The following is a 7,819-nucleotide window of genomic DNA, read 5'->3' on the forward strand; positions in this document are numbered from 1 at the left end:
ATTACATCCTCAAATTAATACCATAGTCGATCGTCGACCACCACTGTTGACTGTTAGCCACCATTGTTGGTGGCAAAATGATGATAAAAAATGAGGGAAGGTAGATCAGGTGTTGGGGAGTCCAAATAAGTAGCTAAAGAGCCCAAACATCACTAAAAAGTGAGCAAAATTCGGCAAAGAAGTTGAACAGTCATCGATGGAATGCGAATAGTCACGGCCAATCTTCAACAAATCAACGTGGGAGAGCTTGGGTGAAGGAGGAGATGAAGCTATGGTGGTCGATCTACACTGGGGAAGGGCAAGCGACATTGAAAAATGGAGGAAACATCGTTGGAAGTTGAATCATCGTCAACATTAAGGGAGGCGAAGCGTCATGACATCGTAGGAGATGGAGAGGACAGCCAACGATGGGGGAAGGTGAAGGGTCGTCTAACGACAAACAAATGAGGTGCTAGTTGACAGTTGGTTGGGGGGTATATCTTCAAGTTAGTGGGTTGTTATGTTGTATATATGGATGGTTGGGCTCTCCATACTCACGTTGTTAATGATTTGTTACCTCTATGTTAATGATATGTTAGGTTTCCATCCAATTTTAAATTCAAGAGTCTATTTTACCCTTCTCATCTATAACAAATTGAAAATAATTTCTTAAATCTTTCACTCAAATGTCCAAAATTCTGAAAATTAACCCTGAACTTACAATGATACTTTTTAGGTTACACAATTACATAACAAATCTAAACATTTTAGCGGGACAGGGACGAGGTCGAGTTTTGCAGGTTTTCCACCTTTTCCCACCCCGTCCCCGGTTCCGTCGAGGAAGAAAGGCCCCCAAAAGGAACTTTTCGAGCATTCCCGTCAGAATAGTAACGGGCTTTTTTGGGTATCCAACCCTGTCAAAGTGGCGCCTCCATTAACCTCTTCGCTCATATTCAGCCATCCATTGCAGTCATGGGTATACAATCGCCTTCTTCGATGTCGAAAACACCGACCCAACCGACCCGGCGGCACTACACATTTGGAATTGGAGCCATCCTAATGTCCTAAAAAACTCAGGGTCTATAGCTATCCTGTCAGACCCGTCGACCCCTCGCTTATTCTCCTCTCCAGTCCGCTGCAACGGCATTACTCTCGACGCCGTCGTCTGCGCCCTTCCTTGGCCGATATCGCTGATACTGTCTTTGATATCCTTCACGGTCTGTTCAAATTTTCTATCTTTTAGGTATTTAAAGTTGTGATTTGGTGTGAATTTGATTGTGTTGCATGCGTAGGGAGAATATGGGGGTCATACTAGTGAGATTTATGTTCGAGAATAGAGAGGCATTTGCGGAGGTGGGTCGGGCGCTCCCCGAGCCAAAGGGGACGATTGACTACTTGCATTGTTGACGCAGGGTTGGGAGGAGAACTAGTGACATGAAGGTGATATTTACGACCTCTCTTTTGCTTAGGTTTTCTGTAATTATAAATTCACCATTTATGTGAATATCGTTTTTGGGACCCTTTCATGTTATCTGTACGTATCTATAAAGATCAAGCTTTTCTTTTTCTTAATTGCTTTTGTTTTTTAACTTTTGATGTTTTCTTTGTGTGCTTATGAAACTTATCCAGCAAGCAAAACCTCATTTTTTTAAGTTAACAAAAAATCGAAAGTAGTCAATCTTAAATACGAATCAAATTGTGCCGTTAACCTCATCGCACAATTGCGCCATCCATTGCAGCCATGGGTACCTGCAGACAGATCCGAAATGCCTCTTTGACCTCAAAACCACCTTCTCAACCCCGACCAGCCCCACACATTCTTGAATTTGGAGCCATCCTCGTATGTCCTAAAAAACTCAAGGAGCTCGATCACTACTCCACTCTATCCGACCCACGACCCTCGCTCATTCCTCATTCTCGCCACAAGACGGCATCACGCCGATGCCAGACTCTGCCCCTACCTTTGCAGAAATCGCCGATCCAGTTTTTGACATCCTCCACGGTCCATTTAAGTTCTTGCCTTTTTTGTTGAATTATTTAAAGTTGTGATTTTGATGTGAAATTGATGTGTTTTGTGTGTGAGGGGAAAGGGCAGGTATAACATAGTGAAGTTTGATTGTGAGATAATAAGAGAGGCATTTGTGGAGGTTGGTCGGGCCCATCCTGAGCCAAGGAGACGATTGACACCTGGGCATGTGTGACGCAGAGGTTTGAAGCAGAGCTGGTGACATGAATGAGGAATATTTACTGGCCTCCCTTTCGTGTTATTCAAATTATAAATTCACCATATATCTGAATTAATGCGTGTTTTGGGACCATTTCATGGTATTTGTGATTTAATTTCATTAAGACCAAGCTTTCTCTCTCTTTTTTTTTTTTTTTCGTTCCATTGTTTTTATATTATTCTATATCTTCTGAATAGGTTCTTTTTTGTTGTCATTGGACTATTTTCATTAGACACGTTGTGTATTGAAGGAAAAGAGAGGCGAAGTGAAGGGGGTCGTGCTTGGGGGATACAAAGTGAGATGGAAGAAGGTTATAACTTTTATTGTTTGGTTTCCCTTGGAGATGTTTAAAAATGTGTACCCTTATATATAAGAAGGGTTAAATTCTCACAATGTTGTGTATAGGTGAAATGGTTTCTCCTCTTTGCTCTTTTGACTTCTCAGTTCCCCTTTATTTGCTCATTTGCAACTAAGTCTTAATGTACTTTCTTGTCTGTTGTCTTTTATCATATCACTATTTTTAGTATTTATGCCTTCTGAATTCCAATCCTTCTTATTAAATTTTTTTTTCTCTAAATCATATTAAATTTCTTCTAAGTAATCCACGAATTGTGAACCCAGAAAGTGCCCTTGTTTTTGGAGAAACTTCTGGATATTGCTATTGATTTAGCCCTATTGATATCTTGCAATCAGGTTCCTAATATTCATATATTATGTCTAAGCATGAATTTATGGAAAGCTAACTTGCACTCGTTTACAGGGTTACTCAATGGTATTATATTTTAGGTTTTTTATACTGTTGAGTTTTGGATGTTGATATGTTAATATCCTGCAGATGGCCACTCTAGCCGAGTACTTTGGCTTGGGCAGCAGACACTAGGTATTTTTACTGCCTACAGGAGTATCTTATTAGTTCTCCCCTTCTCCTTGAGATAATAACTTTTGCTATTTTCTCTCAGGAGCTTAGATGATGTTCGGATGAATCTTGAAGTTCTCAAGCATTGCGCAACAGTCTTGTTCTTGGTAATTATTTAGTTTCTAAAGCAGTAGACTTGCTTTTTCTTGGCTGATAAGCCATTGCCAGTTATGGTATCTTCAATTTTAATCGTATGATCAGCTCTATTTGCCATCCGATGAGTATGACATGCTTTATTGCTAGTTCATCTTGTTCAACTGTGTCACGATGATCAGAGCAATATTGCATACAGACAATGGATAGATAGCTTTCAGAACTTTGGTGAAAGATGAAAATCCTCCACGAACTTCAATGCTAACTTTAATGTTCTCAAATTTTACTTTAAGCTAAGCCTCATGCTGCAAAAAAGGACAATGTCACCATGCACGTCTTCTTTTGTTCTGACCATAACTATTTTATGTCATATTAGCTTGCAAATCTACCGTTTACTGATTCCTTAGTATCAAAGTCAGTAGATTATAAATATAGCATTTGTTGAAGTGTTGTGTCAATTCTATTTTTTATATGATCACACAAATGCTTTTTTTTTTCCTTTTATTGTGTATCTAGGCTTATTTTTTTTTACCATATAATGACTTTGAACAAGCTATCAATTGACCTAACTTTGCCATATTTGCAGGAGTCAAGCCTCCCAGACATATTCACTGTCAACAGATCTTTGCTGACTCACAGAAGAGGGGAGGAGGTCTCTGATTCAGCTGTAGCTAATCAGAGGGAACAGGTTCTTTGTTAGGACCAACTTAGCAATCAGAGGAAATGAATCCACTCAGCCAGATGTCACCACGGAAAGAAAGCGGAATTGATGTCCCCGAGATGAATTCAGCAGCTGCCGTCTCTGAGGGTTCAAGTGGTCATAATGCATTTATAGAGCTGATAAGTTTCAACTCTAACATCAGTGCCTGTTTCGGCCTAGGGTTTCATGGTAGTCAAGTCAGAGAATTAAAATATTGCACAGAGATGTCATTTGCATCTTATTGTTCGTTTGAGAATACGATTTGGATATAGTGGGTTTGGGCATGTGGTCGGCAGGTGAGTTTTGTGGTTGATGTATCTCCAATTTTATGTGAGGTTCTTGATGCATGATAGTGCGCACGGAAATTGAGCATGGATTCTGGTAGAATTCTTGAGTGGCAGCCTGTTGTGACCAAAAAATATAACCATCCCACCGCAAGATTACGGTAAGTCTTCCCTTCATAGGTTTCTTCATTTTTTTGTAGTGACAAGGAAATGAATGATTGCTTCAGCTTAGGAAATACTGCAAAATATTAAATTTCTGTCGCAGGAATGTTATCTGGTTTGTACGTAAAAATATTTTACAACAGAAGGGTTATAATGCTATTAACATTATGCATTATAGTCGAATGAGACATTGTGAATAGGTTTGACAATGTCAACTTTAATGTTGAATGCCGAGTGTATTGGCCAACAACATAAATAGTGAGGTAAAGACATCGACAATCCAATCACACAATTTTCTCTCATAATCTCAATAAAACAGTTTGTAATTAATTAGTTTGTAAATAGGTCTTATTTGCTTATTATGAGTCTTGTCTATCTAATTATGAGCTAATAATTACGAACTGTACGATAGGGTTTTGAGACAAAAATTGTCAAATTGAGTTCTACATCAATTTTCATTGTGTAGGTTATAATATACTAACGACATTAAAATTTTCTGTTATTTCTAAAATAGAATCTGATAAGGAAACATGAGAGTGATGACATTTTTGTTAGTAGTACGAGTTTGAATAATGGTCAAAACCCTCCTCTTATCCCACAGATACTTATACTCACACATCTTTTAACATCAGTAAAAGGATTAGTGAAAATTAAACATATCAAAAAATATTATGAGACCTTTAGGTTGAGGGAAACCTTTAGAGAAGGAGTCATTGTGAAAAAATCTGATGTATATTTCCCCTGCTCTTACACTGTTCTCTTATAAAAAATTTCTCACATTTTTCCCTTAATATTTTTTTTTTAATGATCGGGCTCGCCGCTCGCATATTGCTTTATCCTTCCCCTGGCTTAAACCCAGATTTTCGAAGCAGAGATGGGACAGATGGCATCGGGAAGGGAATGAAATACTCTTCCTCCTACCAGAAAATCCTCGGATTTCTTTATTTGTTAAATCAATTAATTATATTAATACATTTTATANACGACGAGAGGTAAAAGCTATTAGTGACTGTTTTGATAAAATTTGAGGGATTGATTTGATATTTTATAAACTGTCTGATGTAATTTAATTTTAATGTGTTTAGATTCTGGAAAAGAAGAAGGCAATCGATCAACTTATCAAAGCTGCTTATGCTCAAAACGATCATCTCGATTCTTTCCCGCCATTTCCAAAGGAATGGTATTTTCGTGATTTTTCCCTTTTATGTGCTTGGGTCTTATAGATAAGTTTGAATTTTGTGCAATGGTGATTTTGATTATTAGGCGTGTGTGTGCATTTGGAATCTGGGCGTGGGGATAAACTTTCATCTTCTGAGAAGCACTACATTCAAAATCTGCTTAAGGTAATCTCACATAGTCTTAATTTATTTATTTGTTCATTTTTAAGAGTTCAGTTCAATCATATGTACTTTAATTATTGAATAATGTTACACGGCTGAAGTGGTATACTGAATTTCGGATAATGCTATAGGTTTTGAGTACTATCTCATTTTTCCTGTTTTAAATCAAGTGATGCGTTGTTTTATGTGGTAGGTAATGTGTAAATGATGAGCTGATGTGGTTAGTGATATTGGTTGGACACATCACTTGGGATTAGGAATCTGAGATATAACTTGGGATATGTCTTTCTAAGTAGTATCTCAAATCTTTTCTTAAGTGATTTGTAAATGATGACCTGATATGAGAAGCAATATATTAACGATAATGACATGTCAAAATTGTGATTATATAGTTGGAATATTGCTTGGGATGTGTTGTGTAGTTTTGTAGTTATCTCATTTACTAACTTTATATATATTATATCCCCCTCTTCTTATAATTTGATCTATTTGTTTTGTAATGACAGTATATGTTTTTTATTACTACATAACTCTCGTATATGTTCCTCCAGATTCTTTTATATTAAAAAGCCATAACTCTCACCAGAGACTTGAACCCATGAGTAATAACATAACATAATGGTTTAAATCTAAGAGAAAGAACATCCAAACCCAATTAAAAAAAAGTGATACAAATTCAAACAAAGTATGTTGTTGCATATGTATTAATAACTCATGATTACACATAACATAATATACATATTCAAACAGTTCACATAATCCAACCACGGTCGATCCCCGACTCATGATCACCAAGAGTCCATAGACTGCATTATTCCTGCAGCAACGTCGGCTCCAAGACCACAATAGAAGTTAAAACGCAAGTCAGCAAACCCACCCAAATGCAGCGGGAATTTATCAATTGGTGACTCACTGTGTAAAAGGTCGTCCGTCCTTCCGAGCATACTATATGGTATGAACAGTGCAGATGCTACTGTCCCACAAAAAAACCACAATACTGTGAGTCAGCGCATAACTTTAGGCCATAAGGTCCTTTCACTCCTAACCTCTATAATCTGATCTACAACAGAGGCCCATCTATTCTGATATTGGATTTGGCTGTCATGATTCGTGAGACAATCGGCCAGCTGAGGGCTATATTCCAACAAGGTTGTTATCAGACAATCCTGGTCAGTGGGTGTGTCAGAGTAGTCTTGATGGATCGAACTCTGTCTACGAGTGACTTCAAAAAGTAAAGTACTACTCAATTTCAGAAAGATCTTGACTCCGGCAGAAGAGAAAGTATGACAAAATGCTCGAAGATTCTCCTGGAGTGATTTTCCTCAGTTTAAATGGAGTAACACACTGAGGAATATCCCTCCTCCTGTAAACCTTCCACGGTCACTGTGTGGGGAGAATCCTTGCGCATAGAGATTATCCAGAATAGTTTCTGTCTGACCATGTGAATCTACTGTAGCTACCATTTCGAGACTAACTGAAGAACCTACAGGCGCCCCATCAGAAGGAAAGACCAAAGTTGGGTGCCCTTCTACAAAAATAAGACGTATTAATCTGTTTGAAGGGCTCGGGGTTGATGCTACAGAGGCCATTGAAATGTAGAAAAGAATGATGTAAAAGATTCATGGGAGGACGAAGATGAACTTGCTCCTGTATGGCACCCATTGTCCTTTTCTTTATTATATTTGTTAAATTTTGTTAATATTACTTGTGGATGATGAGTAAGAAATTACATTAAGCATGCAATCTACAATTAGCTGATTGTCTAGTGAATAACTTTGTCATTTATCAGGAGTCTAAGAACTTGCTGTGTTCAATATTAGCATGGAGCAGGGCACTGATCCACATTTCTCTACATGAGTCTTTGTAATTCTTTGTCATCTAAATAATAGCTCATTAAGGAAATTTATCTTTGAAGTGCAAAGAGTACTGACCATAATTTTGACTGGGGTGTACGTTTCTAGTGTGTCAATGTTACTTGAAGTTATTTTAGAGGTTATCGATATCGCTAGATTTCATGTCTAGTTGTCATATGTATGTGTGCATGCAGGGTAGTGTAACAGGTATAATTGATTGTGGAAGTTGTCTTTTATGACAGAGTTATCCAAAATAATATACGTCTC

Source organism: Pistacia vera, unplaced genomic scaffold, assembly GCF_008641045.1.
Source record: "Pistacia vera cultivar Batoury unplaced genomic scaffold, PisVer_v2 Contig356, whole genome shotgun sequence".
NCBI classification, from domain to species: domain Eukaryota; kingdom Viridiplantae; phylum Streptophyta; class Magnoliopsida; order Sapindales; family Anacardiaceae; genus Pistacia; species Pistacia vera.